Source organism: Ambystoma mexicanum, chromosome 5p (assembly GCF_040938575.1).
Source record: "Ambystoma mexicanum isolate Mex_15411 chromosome 5p, UKY_AmexF1_1, whole genome shotgun sequence".
Classification (NCBI taxonomy): Eukaryota; Metazoa; Chordata; class Amphibia; order Caudata; family Ambystomatidae; genus Ambystoma; species Ambystoma mexicanum.
In genome coordinates, this window is record NC_090930.1 from 1,288,959,321 (window position 1) to 1,288,982,721 (window position 23,401).

Sequence of the window (23,401 nt, forward strand, 5' to 3'; positions counted from 1 at the left end):
TTCACACAGCATGTACTTGCACATTCAAACACACATTCATGCATTGAAACAGCATTCACACAGCATGTATTTGCTCATTCAAACACACATTCACGCAACATGTATTTGTCATTTGAAACACTCATTCATGCATTCAAACAGCATTGAAGCAGAATTTACTCACTTATTACAAAACATATTCACACATTCGAACAGAATTCACACAGCATTTGCTAGCTAATTCAAACATATATTACCGCATTCAAACAACATTTACACAGCACATATGCGCTCATTCACCAAAACAAAATTTCAATCCTATATATCATGTTACGTATGTGACTACTGGACAGAAACAATATAGAAAGCACCAACATTCCAAGGACATTTACTTGGAAAGTTTAAACAGATGGAGGAGTGGGTTGTGGAAAATAGGATATCCAAGTGCTTTCTCTACAGTTATTATTTTATGGCAATTTACTACTATGTAATTACTTCAAAATTACTTAGAAAAATATGGGTATGTCTGGGTGGGGAAGGTTTTAGTCAGGGGTAGAAATTAAGGAGAACGATGGCATGGTGAAACCACTCAAACAAAATAAAAATATAAACATTTCAAGTAACATTTTGAAGTAATTACTTTGTTGTAAATTACCACAAAGTCATTACTGTCGATGAAATGACATGGAACCAAATATAAGGTTATAAGTTCAACAAACATCTAATATATGCGCTTAAACAAGAATTACAAACGGTGGTAGGGGGGAACAAAGTTTGCAATCACTCACAATACATGTGTAGGTGGTGTGGTCGTATATTTGCTTACCTTGGGGAGACATTTCACTTTGCTTCCACCAAGCAGTCAGGCATGCAGGTGCATAGAAGAACACTCAATGTATCTATACTATAGAGAATGCTACTAATGCCATAGGTGCCACATCCCATTCAGTAAATCAGCAATTACATTGCTCCCTGAATTTTCAAGTTGCTACCAATACAAACCATGCAATTTCATTCATTTCACTGTTATTTAATTGGATTTATAGAATGCCTTTCATCATAGGTGCTGAACACAATATATCAAAAATGGTACAATCATGATAAAATGTACACATAGGTAAAAGCAGTAGATGGGAAAGCCCAAGGATTAAGAGATGGAAGATGAGTTTTGAGGTTTGATTGGAATATGCGGAAAGATGAAGCAGAAGGGAGAGAGTTCCAATGTTTTGGAGCCAGAAGAGAAAAAGAATGCAAACGAGAAGAAGCACAGGGAGATTTGTCAACAGTTGAAAGAAAGAAATGATGTGATTTTAGAGGGTGAGATGCAGAGAAAGGCAGAGAGATATGGGGTGTGGGGAGACCATAGTTACATTTGAAAACAGTGCACTTGCCACCTGGACTTTTAGAAATTACTATGACTGTTGAGTCCCTCCATGATGGATGGAAGGTTTCAAGATGTTGGATATTCTGAAACAGATTGAAAACAAATGTTGCCCACAGAACTGAATTCTGGTTTCAGCATTTGATTTGAAATGCCAATGGGTCCAGAGCTTTGGACACTATCACCCTCTCAATTGCACACTGCATGTCAACCAATTCAATGTCCAAAATATCCCAAGGTACACTGAAACTACATGTCCCCTCTCCATTGCTCAAAGCCAGATTTACTATTTCACCATGTGAATAGTTTCAGAAAATACCACTGCCACAATGACCCTGCTAATATTTGCACCTGACTAGAGTTCAATTTTATAAGTGTCCAAAAAACTGTGCCATTACCTACTTCTAATGTGTTTAACATTGCTACCAGGTCTTTCTGGTACAAAAGACATCTATGACCCTTAAACCAATTTGTGTACGTTTGTCTTATCTTTCTAATCTTAAGAATTCCAGTCTTGCCTTCCTTCCGAGCTTCCTTAACCTGTTCCCTAAGCAAATGTATGATTATGTGCAGTATTCCCAGATCATGAATTCAAAGTTTTTTCTGAGGTTAAACCTCTTAAAACCTGCTGCATTTATAAGGCAAAATCTTCTGGAGCCCCACCTTCAAAACCACCTCTATTGTAGTAGGCTTCAACCTCTAGATTGAATCTAGATACTATTCTCGGATGCCAAATAACTGCCTGATCTTGTGGCCTTACTTCAATACTAAGGTCTATAGCATTTCTATGGTACCAATCCAAGGTTAAGATCATTTGACAATGGTAACTCCCCATGTGGTCAATGACTTCCAACCTACTACATGATGGCAGCAACTCTTTTGAAACACATGCATAATCCAGTGTCGATTTTTGCTACAGCGTTTGTACATGTGTAATGGGGTGGAATGTCACCCAAAATATTACCATTTAAAATTGCAATTTCCCATTAATCTAAAATTATACGAATTGTTGTCCCTCTCTCTCTCAAAACCTGGAATGCATTCCGCCCCCTTCACCATTGTAGCATGTGGCTTCTAGGCATTCACTATTCAAATCACCCAGAAGTATTAGGTTTGTATCCAGTTCTAATAGGTCTACATCTAGGATCAGAGAAATTGATTAAATTAAATCTCGTAGGGCCACATTGACAGGATTATAGTATACATGTTTGATAATACATGTTCTAACCTTCATACTTTCATTATCCCACCATTTTAATGTTATTCCCAGAATATCTCTTCTGCTCACATTCTAATATTCTAAAGTAATTCCAGAGTCCCTCGGCACAGCACACAACAGGCCCCCATAGGGTCTCTGTCTACAACCCTTTCTTGCAGGCTCAAAGCATATTTCACAGCCATTCAGCAGTGGCATACCACACAGCCAACTCTCCTGAAGACAAGCTATATCGCAAATAGACAATATCTTAATTTCATTGACGATGTTAAAATCCTTGTGTATTCCATGAGGCAAGTTTTACAGACACACTTCAATATTATTTTTCTGTATTGAGACTTTTCCCATGAAGCAAGCTTAGAATTAAACCTCAATCATATGTTACAGCCTGGCAGCTGGCCAACGTCATTACATCAGAATTTTCCACCTCATTGTTCCCTAATCCCACCTTCTCGCTTTCCATTATATGTCTAACTTGAATAACTAAGGGGTCTCTGGGCATTCAGGCCTGATTACTTGATGGAGTATCTGCACTTACACCCCTCTTTACAGGTTCTACAGCATTGGCTATTACATAACCCAATGGATTAAACGCTGGTGCTTCTGTAACACGTTTATTTGATGGTAAGTGTACATAGTTCTGTTGTTTCTTACACAATGTGCATCTTTTTCGATACAACATGATGTGGGTGATGACATATTGTAAGGGAGGCATGGTATCACAAGTATGACACTGACACAAGAGCTACACGTTTCAAAACATGTATTATATCCTTGGGGTGTGGAGAAACTCCTACTTTTCCCTATATCTGTGATTGGAGTATTCGCTGCCATCAAATAATAAAGAAAGCACACTCTTAGTCAGTCTATGTCAAATCAAAATGGCCTATACTAAAAAATAAATAAAAAGGCAGTTCAAAACGTGGGTTGAGACCCCCTTAGCCTTCCATGTTAAAGTAATTTATTTTCAGTTCACCAAAAGTTCACATATGTCTCTTTGCGTACAGCTTCAACCTCTCACCAAAAGTACCTGATTCAATGTCACGTAGGTCTCACACCGTCGGGCTCCAATCTCGCAAACACAGCACTTGCAGTGGTTCCCTTCCCCAAGCTTTGTTCACATTCGTTAGGGGTTAACTTCCCCTAACTTATTTCATATTCCAGGGCTCTCTCAGTTGGGCTCGGACCTTTCACTGATGTTGAAGCCTTTCAAGTGTGTGAGGCTTTTTCCATAGACCTCTGCAGGGCCTCTTCGACTTTCACTTTATCTCTCCCTTGTGGTCTTTGCCCCAGTGTTTCTTGCTCTTGGTAGTTCCACAACACCATCAGAAAAGTTCAAAGAAATATTTCTCTAAGAGCAATCAACTTTTAACTTCCCCTTTCAATGGGATTAATATTTACCATTGAGAATTTCGAGTAAGCTATTTCCTTTCGCCGGACCACTCCCCTACTCTGTTCACTGGCTTCAGAGTTATTGGTAACATTAAAGTTCACTACTTGTTTGCTTTCTTTTACGTCTCATCAGCACGCACGCAACCTTCAATTGTAAGATTGACTGTTGCGGCTTCAATCTTTCCTTGACACATACTGGCCTTTTATATCTTTTGCTAACTCACCGGTTGTGTGCATTCCTTTCTTTTCTATGCACCTTTGATTCATGAGTCAAGGTTAAAACGACAGGCTCCTCGCCTCCCCAACTCTGCATTCAACCGGGAGGGTCGCTGGCACCTTGAAACACAATGCGGGCTTCTTATTGACTGAGATTTGGTTTTCTCTGCTTAGCCTTCATGATTTCCCAGAGGCAATTACCTCCTGCAGGGATCTTCAGGGTTTCTCTACCCCTCGCTCTGGGCCCTCGATCGGTCGTTCTGCATCAGTGGGTTTGCTTTCGCCCCAGAAGATCTGCTCCTTCTCGTGTCTAACCTTGCTCAGATTGTATATCAGTGTTCAACCTTTTATCCATGTGGGGGGAGCTATTGGGTATCATATGTATGTGATTAAGGTCAAATGCCTGGCTTTTCATGACCTTATTAACGGGACATGTCCAATGAGATATGCAAGTGTTAGCCTTTTTACTCTCAGTACTCCTCTTCCTTGGGCCAGTGTTTATGTAGAAAGGGGGGAGTTGTAACATCAGCACATCCTATAAAATAGGATGGGGTATGGGAACGGGAAAGGGGGATACTGCATCTTACTATCGGTTGCCTCACCGCACACTCCCTGAAGATCCCTCACCCAGGTGATCCTCCCGCACTGGTCCACCCCCAGGGTTTGGTTCCAAAGTTGATGGCCATGCCCTAGCCACCTGAGAGAGAGAGATCCCTGGGGACTAGTAAGTGAGACACCCTTTAGTTTCTCACAATATGCATGTGAAATGTGTGCACCTGATGAATGCAGCAGATTCATGTCTGTCACTTCAGATGCACAGGCAAATACCCACTTATTTGTGTATGTTTTGCACTTCAATTTACAATGTCTTAGGCATAGCATATAGTTTGTGTTTTGATGCTGAATACATGCATTGCAATGAGATTGGCAATCTTGCAAAGATATTTTGCGCAATGTCCCATGTCTCTGAGATTCACATAATTTGTGAGACTGCCCATACAGTCTTCAAATCTACCTTCCACAATGGAATTTAGTAGACACTGACATGGGGACCCTTGCAATAGATCTCCCTTGCTGTAAGTAGACTCATCTCTCTCATGTTTTTCACAAAGTACCCTGGTATAATTCCCTTTAACAGTTTACAAACGGTTCGAACGGATTACAGCTGCTCAGAGATTGGCATTTTTAGAATTCCTGAATTGCTACAAAGAGAAAAATGCAGATATCAGGATTGTGTTGTGCTATCTGGTGACTGTCCATAAATATACTGGCAATAGATCCAAGCATAAGCTATTCACAGCTGACAAAGACGACTGTGTGACTTCCCATCCCTGCCACAACCATCCTCTGCTCTCAGGTTTTAGTTCTTGTAAAAATCGTCTCCCTGTGGAAATTCCACTTGACCATTTCCATACGGTTTCTACTAGACACAGTTGAGGAGCACTGGTATTTTGTAATTCTCCTCAACCCCTATAAAGTTATAATGGTGATGTGTGTCCCTGCCAGCACACTGCACCATCTTTCCTCTCCATGTCTCAACATGGGATGGTGCTAAATAAGCTGCACTCTTCCCCCTCTCCCATATTTTCCTTGCTTCCCCTTTGTGCTTCACGCCTCATTGCCCCACTTTCCCTGGCCAGCCTTCCGTTCCTGTCACCTCGTGCCCTGTTTCCTTTAATCTTCAGAGCTCCTCTCGTCCCGTCACCCCTCTTTTCTTTGTTCATTTCAGAAACTCTTTCCAAAGTGTACACCACAGCCAACACATATGGCTTTGCCAATGCTTGTTTACATTGCCTAATCCTTGCCAGGCTAAATGGCACATGGATGTTACCAAGAGGGAGGCCTACCACGAAGTACTTCTGATATCTAATTGTTTTTTTTTTAATAGTTCCTGATTATCTTTTGGTAAGGAGTATAATGCTACGCAGACATCGCATTGAAAGACAGCAAAGATGCATGCATCTCACTTCATTCCTTTCCCCTTTCTCATGTCTCTCCTTCGTCTCTCAAACCTCTTGGCGCTCAGAAGCGATTCACATTTTGGATGCGACTAAACACGGGGTGATTTTGTTGCTGGGTCTTATTTACGCGAATCCTCGGTCCATCAAGGTTATAACTCAGTGCAGTCTTCCGAGTAGAGATTAGGACATTTTCTGTATTTATGTTTCCTTCGAGAGGATATATTTAACTCTAATATTATTTTGGCACCATGCAGAATGCTTTGAAAATTATATTGTTCAAAGTTCCTTTAAAACCAGCGGTTTCCGTGGAGAAGGTATTTCACTTTCTTTTTTTGCTTTGCTTTTCAAAAATACAGCACTCTGCCACTATCTGCTAAAATGCAATATTGACAATCAAAAACTACCCAACGTGGCTCCATTCCGCCTACAGGCACAGCAAATGTTAGATGTGGGGGCAATTAATCAGGTGAGAAGGATTTGGGCATCTCAGGCACAGGTCTTTCGTTTGAAATGGAAGAAACATTCTAGAAGCATGTGAAGGGGGCAGTCGAAGAAAGGACCCTTCTGACCAGGTGCCCTCCAGTGCAAAGTAGACAACCACATGCCTTCATTTTTAATGAAACATCAATGGGGGGCTCTATCTGCCTCTGCTCAGCTGTGGTTAAATCGTCCTCACTTTGATATGCAAAGCAGAGTCACCTCGAGAAAAGTAACGTTTTGAGTGTCTGCTTGGAAAAGAGACACAATTCTTGAGGATAATATATGTAGATAGATATTAATGAGTTTGTATTTCATTTTCAGTTTCCTCGTCTGCACATTCTTCATGCACTTTTGCACGATCGGTTTTTCCCCATATAAAAAAAAAAAAAAAAAAATATATATATATATATATATATATATATATATATATATATATATATATATATATATATATATATATATATATTACAGGGACTGCGGTAATAATGGTTCATTTGCTCAACTCATTGAAAGATGACTTTTTTGGGTAGCTTATAACTCTGCCCCTCCCAAAGGACGAATCCTCACAAAACATTGCAAAATTAATATATGGCCCCCTCGGAATGATTCTGCGAAGTCTGGTGCGGTTTTGTCCAGGGGGAAACAAAGTTATAGGGGGGGGGCAAAATGTGTTGAAATTCTCATAGACGCAATGGAAAAGAAATGTTGCTTGTGCCTACAGCCCAAACCACTGGATGGATTTTCACCAAATTTGGTCCCAAAAGCGTGCTTTTGTAATATTGGTCTAAATCTGTCCAGTAGGTTTTTTTAAATGCCCAAAAAGTAGGTACAAAACAAAAAGTGATATCTGGGTCTGGTCCATGGACACACTTCGCGATTCAGGGTTCGCAGAAACGTCTGGGCCAATCAGGGTGCGGCGTGATGTCTGTGGACATTGTACGTGCCCACTGATTGGATGCTCAAAAGCATGGGGTGCATCATATTTTTTTAAACAGTTGCCATGTTACATCCTCGGACCGGGGATGGTGTCCACAGAGAGTGCTGTGGGGAAAGTGTCTGGAAATCGCATTTGAGATTATTTGGTGGCACAAAGAGTGGTAAGAAAGGGTGGAGGAGCAGAATATAGTTGATATGGAGCTGTTTTTCTAGGTGAAAAAAAGGGTTTGCTGGTGCCGCTGATTCCGGGGACATAGCCACTGTTTTTATAGGAGAAAAAAGTTGTGCAGGTGCCGCTGATTCTGCGTCACATTTGGTGTCTGTGGACATCATTTGGATTGCTGGGGTTTGAGGGCAAGTTTTGTTATTTGAAAGTGCATTGTAAGTAAGTATTATATGTTTAATTATATTGTGGTGGCTGTGGCCAGTGGGCAGATTCTTGGGGTCATGACCCCAAGAATCTGGCCTCTGGCCACACACACTATATAATATGTGTATAGTAATTATAGGTAATGTAGGGGGAGTAAACAGTATTTGTAATATGGTGGGATGATACAATTGAAGTGTATATGGTAATTATGATTGTAGTACAATTGAGGATAATGCTTATGGAATATGTATTTGTTTATACTCAGTATGGTTACTTGGTTGCATACAGTAATAAAGCTGGAATCGCTGGTTCCTTTTTTTTGTGAAATATAATTTGTTAAGCAGGATAGTTTAAAAGCTTTGATTGCATTCAATTTTACATATACAGTGTGTGCTACACTGTTGTATTGACTTTAAATAATCATTGGGAAAAACATCCATAGAGGATTTAAAAAAAAAAACTGTAATATTATTATGTGAGTGGAAGTGTGATAATATGTTTGTTTGAAGTGTTTTTTAATTAAGGGAATGTTTAAAGTAGTGAGGTACCTGTTGGCGTATTCTAACTATATTAGACTTTACAAGAGGTTTTGCAGTAACAAGAACTGTGATGGCATAATTGAAGTGTATTGCTGTGAAGGGTATTTTTGAAGTAGTTAGATACCTGTTGGTATATTCTAACGAGCTTGGCTTTTAAAAGTACTATTGTAGTATTATGGATGTACTTAGATACATGTTGGTGTATTCTAACATTCTATTGTGCTACAGTTTAGTGAGTAAATTTGGGTTGAAGGAATATTAAGTAGGAATTTGTTAGATTTGCTGGTAACCTATGTTTTGGAGTTACAGAGGCAACATTACATTCAAACCAACCACATCTTTTTTTTATAGATGCAGTAGTGGCCTGAAGTGGTTGTAGCACCAGTGTGGTAGATTATGACCACTGTTGTGAAGGTTTTCTTGACAAGAGATACTTGGCCGTGTGTGAAGCCTTTACGCTTATAGTTGTTTTTGGTACCATCTGCATTGAACCTTAGAAGCATTAGTATAACATATTGGCCATGTGCGACAAATCAACTTCTGGGGGCACCAGTGGTCTGTGGTCTGGGGATGAATATGGGTTTCTAAACCATCAATCAGCCAACACCTCTAGAACACCAGAAGGGATCTGAACAGATAGGAAACACAAGCAAATTATAAACCTCCTTGAACAATATTGGTAACGTCAACGGAACAGCATGCTTATCTCTCCAAGATTGTGGGTGGTTGGTTAGTTGCAACACGGTGAAAATACTATTATTACCCATGATAAAAGGCACTGTCCAGTCAAGGTTGTCTAAACATATCTACTTTATTTTATAACAACAGGCAGTTCTAGCACACTACAAAATACAACCCACCCTGGAAAGGAATGCAGAGGATAGACAGTTTCAAGAAGGAAAGGAGGTGCACGCTGGATACTGACTCAAGGGTAGTCGGTAAACAATATATAGAAAGAGAATAGGTTATCCCTCCCTTTACCCACTTTTTTATTTTTCAGTAACACACAACAGTCTGCCCAATGTTAAAAAATCATTGGGTTTAGCACTAGAGGTTCTTTCTATACCAAAAAATATATATTTATTTTTATTTATAAAATATGTTTACTTTGTTTCAACAACCATTCACATAAATCTAACAGAACATTACATACACTTCAAAACATTGTTCAACAAGAAGACATGTAGTTCATTCTTATAGCCGTGGTTATATAGAAGCATCACCGGTTTGGCTGTTATCACTCACGGCTAAGACACATCCACAAACACTGGACGTGCCATTTCCTGGTATGAAACCGCAGCTTCTCAGGGTACCATTTTGAACCGTGGGTGGCAACATCGCACACCGGATGGGTGCCAGATAGTCTCGGTTAAACACACCAGCCTGTTACTGTGGATATGCGCAATGCTCAAAAGACCAATCACTCCCTTTTTCCTATAACTGCGGTCCTACCGTAGTAAACCCCTCTTGTAACTGCGGATATCACCCTTCCACAGACACTCAACGGGCCATTTGCAGGTATATAGCTGTGGCTGCAGAGTGTACCAATTTGAACCATGGTAGCAATGCTGTGCAACAGATGGGTGCTGGGTAGCCACTGTCATTAGAATAAAAAAAAATGAATGACAAAAGAGACAGTAGTGATACAATGATAGTTAAAAGGAATTATGTATGATACATGATAATAAAGAAAGCGCATCAAATGGGCTAAAATACTACTTTATTTGTACTCCAAAACAGTTCTTTTAAGGCTACCTAGCACATATGAATATACAAATGCAATGAAACAACATCCATCACATATAAATACACATATACAATGAAATTACATCAAAAAACATGGCTAAATTAAGTAAACATACAGAACTAGAAAAGATGGAGTAGGTCAAGAAACATGGGAAATACCCATAACTCCCCTTTATTATAGCCGCGGCCATAAGGATTCTCTAAAAAAAAAAAGAAAATCTGAGCATGGAATATAAATGACAAAAGAGACAGCCGTGGCACGATGGTACTTACAAGGTGTCACTACTATAAATGACGGCTCATTCAGCTATTTAAAGTGGATGATGATAAAATAATTTCAGCATTCATGAGAGAGCACATCCAGCTATGGATTTCAAACAATAACATACAGTTCTACATACCCTATTTCTATAGACATGATGAAGTACATCTAAACAATGAAGGAAATGCGTTTTTCCTTCATGACATCAAAACACTACTCCAAATATGCTAAAATACTACTATCAGTGTACCCCAAAACAGTCTATTTAAGGACTACTTATCACACAAATACAATGGCCCTCATTACGACCCTGGCGGAAATCGAAAAACGATGGCGGAAATGCAATACCGCCATCGAATAGCGCTCGGTGCGATTATGACCCGTCACCGTAAAGTACGATGCCATTAGCGACACCGTAGTGAACGCCAACGCTAACTGCACCAAGTACACGCACGCGCGCCATGCGAAACCGTAATTACCACCATGGCGCAACGGTACGCGAATTCTGACCCTAGCGGACATTTACCTAACGCCATCAAGCATGGCGGAAAGTACCATTCCGCCATGGTGAGAAGTACGGCAACGCGAACCAACCGTAAATGGCCCTACTGAGTGCCTGTACACCACTCCCTGGCCACATTGCACAACTCCTCGTAGGTGCAATGAAGTCACACAATGCAACCAGTGAAATGTACAAGTCACCCATGCATGCCAACGAACAAATGAATGTAGGGGCTCCAAGTGCCTTGTGAGTGGCCATCCATATTTGCCATGTCACCATTGCCGTACTGATGCAGCACAGGCATGTGAAGGTTCAAGTACAGCAATATGAACTGAAATATGAGACAAAACAACAACAGGCCCCCATCGCTTGACACCAGTGTAAGGCAACTTTCAAAGCAGTAACCTGAGGGAGACTGCACCAGCCCTGTACTCTTGCCAGTAAACAAACCAACCATCAGCATAAGCATGTACCACACAAGTTGGCAGAGTGACTGAGCAGCCAGGCCCATCTCAAGAGGGGCCAATGGGAGCTGCAGGGCACAGATGGCACGAATACAGAAGCTATTGCAATGGACATGACCTCAGTCTCCCTCCAAGAAACGCACTCAAACACAGGCACCTGTGACCAGCCATATTCTGATAATCACATCATTCCACCAATCCACCTGGCTGACCGGCATCTGTTACACAAAAGCTAATCCCCCGCCCCTGAGCATGACATCATTAAAACAGTCATAATGGCAGCCCCTATCCCTGACCTCACTGGGCTTCGTAGGCAAACGCGCCAAGTACAGTACCACGCAACTATACTCAGAAGCCGGAACCCAATGCAGATCTTCTCACAATACATCGCTCCACAAATAGGAATATGCTACATTACTTGCAAAGAATAATGCTACACGGTTAATATCATAATAGAAATTTAATGCACAACAAAATCACCAAGCCCATACAGCTATTAGGTCATGAACTCCAAAATATATTTCATTATTGTGGGCTGCATCCGCAATAAATGACCAGCTTCTTCTTGTGTGACGCCCTGTTCCTTCATGGTACACAGGGGCTACATTCACGTTCAAAAAGGCAACATGGAAGCGCCTAGAACCGCAGGGCCGTCCCATTAGGTAGGCACTAGTCCAGCTGCAAGGTCGATATGTTGCTCCTAGCCACTAGTACTGCGTAAGGGCATGTGGCCCATTGGCGATCGTCCCATAAGATCGTAATGGTGCTCCACTGATTAACACGAAGCAGCAGGTGTCGGGAGTAAAAGCCATCTGCAGGAGTGGCATACAGATGGCAGCGGCAAAAGGGGAGGAGATACCTGTCACCCAAATGAAATGAAAAAGAATGGTATGGGCATCAGAACTTAATTTGAATTACTCACTTCAATGATCACACTAAATCTACAGCCATATGCATGTTAGCCCACTCAAAATGATTATTCCCACCCAAAAATCACTTGCGAATCATAACTATATTAATCGAGGTGAAAACACTATTACAAACGAGTCTTTGTGTGCATGCGTCTGTTAAAACAGAATCCATTAGATGGGATTAGTAACGTGCATAGACACAAGTGTTTGAAGGCGCGTCGAGACAGGGAGGGTTCAACAAGGGCAGATAGACGATGGTCCCACTATGGCAGCTCTGCATCACATAGCGCAGGGGAAGTGGATAGATTCCAAAAAGCCATGTACATGGTAAACTCTCAATTAAATCATCTGTCCATGCATCCATACATCATTCCCTCATCCCGGTATGAAAACGCCTGATTATTTACTCACATAACATGTGAAATTTCCATTGAGTCTGTGCGTAATGCAGTCTGCAAAATCCACTGTGCTCCAGCCCGGAATTCTAGTGTTGTGAAGTAACATGTATTTGGGAACGTCCTGCCTTATCGTCCACTACGCTATTGCGCATCCCATACTATTCATATCAATCATTGCATTCTCGCCATTGCCCCTGTCCGAAGGACATTAAACAATAGAACTTTATATCTGCAGTCAGACCTGTGGGCGTCTCCTCGCGGCTAGCTGAAAACCGAAAGCGCTGTCCTTCGAATTCCTCATTTGCAACATCACGTCGAAAAGGCATCTGTGACCGCTTGAAATCACAAATTCATCCATGTAGTGCGGCAGTGTGTGCAAATGGCAACTGCCTTCACTCACAAATGGGACGCCCCGCCCGTCGTTGAACCTCGGTACAGTGCTGCATGAGGGTCCACCGTTAATCGAGTACTACATTCCACTGACCCTTCACAAGTTTGTTCGCGACTGTAAAGATAGTATGTGAAACAATGGGACCATAGCAGAATGAACATATGAACCAATATTCCACTGCCATCGGGATTAAATACATGACTGTAATAGCAAGATGCCATGCGTCGAATTGCAGCGTTGTGTGCGGGACGTGCTCGCCCAAAGGGGATTGCAGCTTGCACAGGTGGAATGAATCCCCACAGGTGGAGGCTATACTGCCTGAAAACACATACATTGCACACCCAACCCCCTCCCACAACCACACCCACTCCAAAATGCTACCGGCAGGACTAGCGATGTTGGCCCTGGGGGACCTGATAGCACTGCAAGTACTCCAACTTCAAGAAGAAGACGAACACCAACTACTACAACAACCGGCCGCACAGAGGAGACGCAGGAGGAGGAGGAGGGCAAGGCAGGGCCAGCAAGGCCCACCAGCACAGCCACTACCACCACGCAGGCAGCCCGCAATCCCACGCCTCCGAGCTCATCCGTTCAACCTCACTGATGAGCAGATCCACACCCTCTACCGTTTGGACCGGGACACCATAACCGCCATTGTGGACATGACACACGCTGACCTTGCCAGCATGATAGATAGCCCAACCGCCATCCCACCCCTACTGAAGGTGGTGTCTGTACTACACTTCCTGGCCACAGGCACCTACCAGCACACTATTGCAAGTGCTCGATGCCCTCCTGAAGCACGCAGACGACTACATCTCTCTACCACGCTCGGAGCAGGAAATTACGAACACAAAAGTGGGATTCCATGCACTTGCTGGCATACCGGGTTGCATTGGTGCCATCGACTGCACCCATGTGGAATTGGTTGTCCCACATGCCATGGAGGCCCAGTACCGCAACCGAAAACAATATCATTCTCTTAATGTACAAATGGTGTGTGACTCCAACAGGATCATTACACATTGTTGTGCCCGATTTCCTGGATCAACCCATGATTCTATGGTCTTGAGGAACTCTACAATACCACGCTACATGGAGCGACACGCAGGGAACAGATCCTGGCTACTCGGTGAGTCTCATTTCATGCATGATAATGTGGGGTATGTGATGCGGCAATGACCTGGCAGGAAGGGGGGGGGATGCGTACGTAGCAATGTCATTCCACAAACATCCTTTATTGTCCACATACAGGTGATGCCGGGTATCCACTGAAGAGATGGCTCCTTACACCACTCCGGAACCCACAGAACCAGCATGAGGAGGACTACAACCATGCCCACTCACGTACCCGTGTAGTCATAGAACAGGCATTCGGCCTACTGAAGGCTCGTTTCCGCTGCCTCAGCAGGTCTGGCGGGGCACTCCTGTACCGCCATGAGAAGGTTGCAAAGATGGTCATGGCATGTGTCATGCTACACAACATGTGCGTACGTAGAAATGTGCCCATGCCCCCTGACGCAGAACTGCAAGCACCTGAAGATGGTCATGATGAGGGTGGGGATGTGGCAGCACCTCAAGGAGTCCGCGAGGCACAGGAGGGCCGTGAAATTCGTCAGATTATCATAGATTCATGCTTCTAGCACTCACGCCTGGTGGCTGATACATGGACACGGGACTTGTGGCACTGTGTGTGTCTGGAACATGCACAATATGGACTGTACGCCTATAAAGGCCTCGTACAAAGATCAATGTCCACACATCTCATTGGATGATTGTGAAATGTTTATAGCATATGTGAAATTATGTTACACACCCCATCGACCCGCCACCCAAGAAAGCCCAACACACCCCCTCCACCCTCCTACCTCCCCCCCGAACACCAGTGTCCAAAGATGCTCATTGTCAGTGGGCAGACGCTATTGCAAGCCCCCTCTCCGGGTATCAGGGGCACCCCTGCCTGTGGAGCGCAGGTTCCTCCCAGATCTACGTTGGGGGCTGCCCTGGACGGAACTTGCAACGGATGATGTCTCTGCCTGCTCACGTCCATGCATGTCCCTAAGGGTTTGTGAGAGCTCAGTGAGCACACGGCGCACAGCGGCAAGTTCAGCACATACGTCTTTGGATGTCGCATGCAGTTCCCCCCTCAGGCTCTCGGTGCTTCTCTCCATTTGTACCCTCAGGCTCTCGGTGCTTCTCTCCATTTGTGCCCTTAGTGTCTCTGTACTTCTCTCCATTTCTGACCTAAGTGTCTCAGTTGATGTTTCTATGGCTGCCTTAGTACCCCCACATTCATCAGCATGCTCCTTGAGGAGCGTGGCCAGTTGCTGCTGTTGCACGATCACCTGGTCGAGGGACTGTTGCCTCTGCTGGGCCATGCCCATTTGCGGTGGTGTCACAGAGGGGCTGATCACCTCATGTTGCCTTGCCACAGGGCTTGTGGGGGATGGCCAGTCGTCGTCTTGTGGGTGCCCCTGCGTGGTATCCTAATGGTGTACGGGATGAAACAAACAGGGGGATTGAGACAGGTCATGGATGGATCCTACATCGACAGCACCGTTTTCTGTGTCGGAGCATGCTGCCATTAATGCAGTTTCACCTATGGTGCTGCTGCCACCAGAAGCAGTGCCCTCTGTGGCATCCATTGGGGGGACCTGTGGTGCTGCTGTTGTGGGCATGCTGGCTGCTGGGGTGCCTGTTGAAGTCCCCTCCTGTGTGCTGCCACTTGATTTGTGCTGCTGCCGTGTCTTGATCCGTGCAGCTGAGGTGGAGGGTCTTTGGCCGTTGGTCTTGGCCCTCTTTGCAGGTGTGCTGGTAGGGGTGTCCTGAAGCTCGTCGTTTGAACCGGACCCTGTGTTGGAGTAAAGGAGGGCGAGCGTTATTTATGGGTCTGTGGAAATTGGAATGGCAATGTATCACATGCATCGGGGTGGTACCTGAGGGTGATTTGGGTCAGGGCCTTGGAGGTGGTTTCATTTTTGTGTGGATTGAGGATGCAGTTGTTTTGCAGCCTGCAGTTAGGGTGTGCATGCTGCACGTGTAGAGGGTGTTTTTAGGATTTTTAATTATTTATGTATTTAAAGTGACTTTTAAAGTGCGCTATCAGGCCAATGTATGTGGACGTTCTCCTGGACATGTGTTTCTGTTGCACTATGTGGACACATGGTACTTCACATGATTGGACATTGTGGATTTAGCATTGTTTTATTTGGCCCACCTACCTGATTCTTCGGATGTCTGCACTCCATTCTCCATCCCTCCAACTCCCTCTATACTCTCCATTCCAATGGTGGAGGCACAGATTTCTTCCCAGGGGGTCAACTTGATGGGTTTCCGATCCTCCCCCGGTAGGTGTGGCAATGTTACGGTTGGCTGATAGTATGCTCCGTACGCGTATCCGCAAGTCGTCCCATCGCTTTCTGCATTGCTGTGGGTTGCGGGGTGCGGTCCCCACCGCACTTACCCGCTGTGCCACCAGGGCCCATATGGCCTTCTTGTTCGCAAGTGCCGTCCTGGTCATTTGCGTCGAGAAGACGACGGCAGCATTCTCCTGGAGGGTCTCTGTGAGCACGGTGAGTTCCTCATGGGAGAAGTGGACCTGCCGCTTGCGGTCGCACGCTTTTTTCGCAACTTTTCCCATTTTTATTGTTTTCACTAGGGTGGCTAACGGGTTGGGATGTGTCTCAGGGTAGGATTTTTGATGGTTGTGTTGGGATTCTGATTTTATAGGTGTACGGCGTGCTGTTTCCCGTTCCGGGCCCATGTTTTTACTTCCGTTTCCGTATATTTACGGTCACCGTATTTTGCGATTACCGCTCATTACGGTGACCGCTATGATGGGTGGCGGAATTGCACCTAGGGCGCCGTACGACGGCGGTGAGGGGCGTTTTGGGGACATTTCCGCCATCGCGGACTTTGCACTTCCGCCATGGCGTAGTGCTCGTGCCCGATGGGTCAGAATTAGCCGCACTTTACTCCGTCGTGCAATGGCGGAAACGCTATTTACGCTATGGCGGTCAGGTCAGTTACTTTCCGCCTGGGTCGTAATGAGGGCCAATGAAATAACTTTTTTAAATATAACTATGGTTAGAGTTAATTTACTCGTTTATAACCGTGGTTACAAACTATTAATTAGGCTCACTTTGAATTTTATAATACAATAGAAGTTAAAAGATCAATAAAGTAAAAGACTGCTCATGTAGCTATGTAAGATAGATAAAGATAAAGAAGGCACAGTATAATACATGATAGTAAACTAGGTGGGCATACATTTAATAGGTACAATTACACAAGATAGAATAGCATGGGTGACAATACACAGGCTATAACACAGTGCATGGGGCATCTAAAACTAGAGTAGGGTGGCTGCTTTTGTATGGATTTTGTAAAGAATTTTCTTCTGTTTTTCTCTAGTCTCACATGAAAGACAGTCTGAAAACACACAGCCAAAATCAATAAGACTCCCAAATACCTACAGTGTGACTGCACCCCAACATCACTATACCTATTCAAATACCTTTTTAAAGAAATAAAGACAGACACCCCAAAATGCATAGCTGTGGGCATGGAACTACTCTTACCCGCGGTTATCTGTAGTCTTATATAGCCTTCAATACAGCCATGAATGTTGGAAACAACAGGCAAAAAAAATGCATTCCTGCCCACCCAGGCCCTCATCAAGTGCTCCTGCATCTTTGCCAGCTTCCACCACTCCCCAGATGGGCTCCTCACCTCTCCTGCCCTCTCCCTTTCCCCTCACAACACACTGTAAGAGGATTCAATTCAGCACTACAGCCAAGTCAACGCCTAGTCTAGAATACTGAATGAAAACCCTTATTGATATATCTTTATGTCCAGTTCATGCGTTCTGGATGACTACCCCTATATAACACCCCTCTCTTGGAATCCTGCTGACCCCACTGAGCCAAGAAGTAGTTCTGTTTTGCAAGTTAAAAGGTTTATTTGAGAAGTTAAGCAATATATATCTATCACACTTTATAATAAATTAATAATTGAATATCACACTTAATCTGAGATGACAAAGATTAACAACAGAGAATCTGGCACTAGCACACTTCTTGATAATCACTAAGGAGTTGACATGAAATGGATAAGATAGCAACAATACTTTTATGGTTTCAAATGGATGCAATGTGGAATGAAATGCAGTAAAGAAAATAACTTGATAGGATTTCAGCAAAGACAATTTAATCACTTTCTTGGACAATTCACCCCCCCCCTCTTTTTTTGCTATGCAAGGAAATGGAAGGAAGGCACACAGTTCTCAGAAATGCAATCAAATGTGATTCAGTTCACCCAGCAACTTAGACTACAGACATTGAAAACACAGGCCCAAATGCTTTTAAATGTGCTGGCAATGTAGAAAAATATGCTAAAATGCTTTTAATTCCCTCTAGGAGGTTCAGGGTGAGTGGTATCAAGTTAATATTAGTCCAGGCTCACTCTTGCAATGATTCAGGGATGATTAGCAGGTTAAACGAATTTCTGGCAAATGGAAGGCAAGCTTCTGTTTTCACACGTGGAGAAATTTGCAAATCGCGGCAAAATTCGCACGTGCGTTTTGCGGCAAAACTATAGGGGTTAGGAATGCGGTTCTAGGTTCTAGGTTCGTAGGAAAGCCACGATTCTCAGCTTTCAGTGGAAAGTTACTGCAAGTCTCTAGCACAAACGGTCACGGAGATATGGGCGATTAAATAAAGGTCGTTTTTCAGATTTTAAATTTTAAAGTTCAAAAAGACAAGTGCAGCTTGCAACTAGAAAATGACAAGTGACAGCTTTACAAATGACAGGTGACAGTTAGGAGACAGTTCTACTTAGATTAAAATAGCTTGAATTATATTATCTTAACTAAGAGATTGGTTCTGCACAGTCTTGCTAGGTACTCACACTATATTCTTGAATTAGAATGGGCCTCGCCACGGATCTGGTCAGGTTTTAGACTGGACTCTGGTCTCTGCACTTCACAGTGATCTGGGTCTGCTCTCTCTCTGGATTCTGAAGATTGATGGATTTAAAGTCTGGATCTTTCTGCACAGCTTTCTCTAGAGATTGATGGAGGTAAAGTATGGATTTTCCAGCAGAGCGTCCCGCAGCAAATGGATTTGAAGGTCTATTTGGCTTGCACTATCTGCTTTTATGTGTTTTGAAAATGGGTGTGTGTGAGCAGCATCACTAGCCAGCCCCTCTCCACTTATCATTGGCCAAGCTTTCATTTCTCCCCTGATTGGGGGAGCTAAGTTGTGTCAGAGTGATGTCATTTTACAGCCTGCAGAAAGTCCACTCCTCCTGTCAACTTGCACACAAATCTAGATTTGAACCAAATACATATTTCATAGCTACACAGTGGTTTGAAATTACATGCACCCATCACATATCACAGGAGGTATCCCCTGTTCCAACTCTGCTCTTCCTGGGGGCTTGCATTCAGAAATGGCAATATTTTGCACTTTTTAACTGGTTTGCAATATCGGACATTAACCCAATTTTACACACATGTGCGCAAGGAGTATGGACATTAGTTGATGAAGTGTCAGATTTTTCACATGCACACATTTTGAGTAATATCCTCTTTTCCGCTAAAACCCCCCTGAACATGCCACCGGTTCTAAAAACCTCTTAAAATGTGGGCAGAAAAATCACAAGAATTATGGTGTCATTTATAAAATTTTCACATGTCCGCTCTATGAATGATCCATCTTTTTAGAGTTATGTTCTGGCCCCAAAGGGGTGTGGTTTCCCCCCAGCACAAGGTTGAATTTCTGGTTTTTCCAGTTCTGCCAAGCCAGCTTGCTCTCACAGGCAGTGCTCCTCCCCTTTACTTCCAGGAGGAAGCTACATTTACGACATCTGCAATAAACCATCTGCCTGGGTCAGGACAGGGCTTTGTTCAGAGCTCCTGTATTCTGTGGGGGCTCCCCTTAATTCAATTATCAGAGAGATGGCATATCCTTAGTGTGGCCAGCAAAAGGCAGATAGGCCTGGGAACACAGCTGTGACTCAAGTTTCACTCCTGATGGGGGGTAGTTGCCAGGCAAAATTGGAATCTCTTTAAGCCAGTTTTTAACTACATGTCATTTCTGTTCCCCAGTTTAAGTCAAGACATTTTTTTTACATATGCAGCTAGGATGCTGATTCTAAGTTTAAAACTATGACATTTAAACAATTGCAACCTATGTGACACTCAAAGTAGGTCACTCATTTCTTTTAAACATTTAGATTTGTAGTGTCTTTCAGTCCAAATTTACTTAAACTGCTGAAATCCACAGCTCAGCCAGTCTTGTTCTAAACCTTCAAGTCACTTCAGAATATAACTTTACATTGGATCCACCTCTTAAAATATCTTTCTTTGGCATGTTTTGGGTTCATTTATTCAGTTTTCTACAAAAAGTAAAATCTGGTGTTGTTTTAAAACGCCGGCTTTTGGATAGTGGTGAGTACTGGTAATGCACCCCTTTTTGGGATTTAAGAAAATGAATTCCCAACAGTTATGGGTTTGCTTTTGGCAATCAGCATTGCCATTCCCAATGGTTTCAGACTACTGTATGGGTAGTCCAATGGTGGTTTTAGGCAGTGTCCTTCTGTGCCCATAACATCGGCAAAAATGAGTGGCAGCCTATTCTTCATGCATTTCCCTGTGCATTTTCTGGGAAGCTCTCGCCATCATGATGTTTTCCATGTCAGTACTGCACAGTTTTGAGGTAGGGCTCGGATGCATGGGTAAATACATCCCACAAGCCCCCCTCTTGCGATGGCCATTCGGTTTCACTGATGGGACTCGCAAGACCTGGGATGTAGTTCTCATCTTCTTCCGGTAGATGGCCAGTTCAGCATCTCTTCCTTCATCCGGTGGATCGATCGGTCCTCCTCGCCGGTCCTGATGGGAAGATTGGGCGGTACCCCGGGCCCGTTGCGTCTCCGCTACCGGTCTCCGGATCGTCCACCTTGTCCCGTCTCCAGGTTTTCTTTCTCCTAGGACGACAAAGGAAGAGCGGCAATACCTATTCATAGACATTTTTCCACCACTGTTGAGATAGTGGGGCAGCATATGCATTTCATCATAACGAAACATTACATTCTTATTTTGAAAAAAAAAACAGTATAACTAAGAGACAGTTTCATGCAAATCACAATATTTTAGAGACTAGATGTGGTATGTTTTATGGTTGGAACTGAATTAGTCTGAGACAGTACCCGCTAGGATTCCAGAGGATTCCTCCAGTTGTTGCAGAGTGTGCCTGGGATGGCAACATTTCAACTGGTTTATGTGGACCCACTTGTCTTCCCCCTCTGCCAAACCGCCTTTGGGGATGCGGACCTTATAGCCCACAGGGGAGATTTTGTCGATGATCTCAAAGGGTCCCTTCCACGTAGGCAAAAATTTCCGCTGTTTTGCCTGGTTTCTTTGGAAGTTGTACAGATAGACCCGGTCCCCCACCTGATATTCCTTCCTGAAAGTCTTCAGGTCATAGTGGGTCTTCATGCTATCAGCCGATCTTTCTAGATTCCGCTGAGCATAAGCAAAAGCATGTTGGAGGTGTTTCCTTAAATTCTCCACATACTCATGAGTAGTGGAGGCATTTATCAGTGTCTGCTCTTGGGTCCTGTAGAGCAAATGCTGAGGAAGCACCATCTTGCGTCCAGTCATCAACTCAAAGGGTGACATTTTGGTTGCAGATGAAGGGGTAGATCTGATGGCCATTAGGACCAGAGGTAATCGGATATCCCAACTTGGCCCAGAATCTGCCACAAACTTCTTTAATATGCTCACAATGGTTCGGTTATATCTCTCTACTGCCCCAGAAGAAGCTGGCCGGTAAGCAATATGCAACTTCCTTTTGACCCCCAGTATCTCCCACATCTTTGTCATTACTTCACTGGTGAAGTGGCTACCTCTGTCTGACTCAATCCTTTGAGGTAGACCAAAACGGGAAAAGATGTGGTTAATCATCAGGGCAGCTGCTGTTTCTGCCTTGCAATTTGGGGCTGGGAGACATTCCACCCACTTGGTAAACAAGCATGTCACAGTCAACATGTACTTATTCCCCCTAGCAGAGCGAATCACGGGGCCTACAAATTCGATTTGTAAATCTGACCATGGCAGGGTCATCCCCCTCTTTTGGAGAGGCGCACGGTGCGTGAGGAATGATGGCTGATATTGTGCACACACAAGACACCCCTTCAAGTATTGGTTGAGGTCCTGCCCCATGTGTGGCCAGTATGCAACCTCTCTTAAGATTTCCAATGTTGTGTGAAACCCCCTATGACCGGCGGTGGCCGCATCATGGGCGTGACTTAACATCAGGCTTCGGAATGAGGTAGGAACCACCCACTGATCGTGGCCAGCTTTGGATTTCCTTACCAGCAAACCGTCTTGGATCCGGAACATTTTTGGACATTTCATCAACACTCGTAGGTCCTCTTTCCCAGTGTAATCGGTATCCGTCAGGGGAAAGTTCTCAGGGTCCTCAAGGTGTTGGTAAAACTTACCAATAACTGGATCCCCCTTCTGAGCTGTAATCAAATCAGCATCAGGGGTCTCCTTACTCCATTGTGCAATTGAAAGGTTGTTGTGAACATTTGTCTGGGACCTATTGATAGCAGTGACCTGGATTTCCCCCAACAGGGACTCAATCTCAATTAGATCCCCTTGGATGGCCCCGGTTTTGGCCAGCTGATCAGCTAAGTCATTTCCAGTTTTGTCTGGTCCCTCTACTTTGGAATGACCCTTGATCTTTTTCCAATAGATGGTCATCTCATTCGAGGTGACCAGATCATCAATGTTTTGGATCAACTTCCCATGTTTCAAGGGTTTGTTGTTAGCACATAACATGCCTCTGGTTTTCCAATTAACCAGGTGCTCCACGAACCCGTTCCGTACATAATCCGAATCTGTGATTATGACCAGTTCGTGGAGTTGATGCTGGACAGCAGTGAGGATGGCCTGATGCACAGCCATCAATTCTGCCACCTGACTACTTCGGGGACCAATTTTGTATCCAGCGGAGGGTTCTGGGGACTCATTCACCCATGCATTCCCTACGCCGGCCACCAGTTCTTTCTCCCCGTTGTTGTCAACATGGTAAGAGCATCCATCCACATAGACAGTGGGCATTCCCTCACACTTGTCCTCTTCAAAGACTTTGTGTGGGGAATTAAGGTATGCCTCCATGTTGTCCTTTATTTTTAGACTTTCGTCCTCGAGACAGTTTTCTCTGGCACAATCATGCAAGTCAG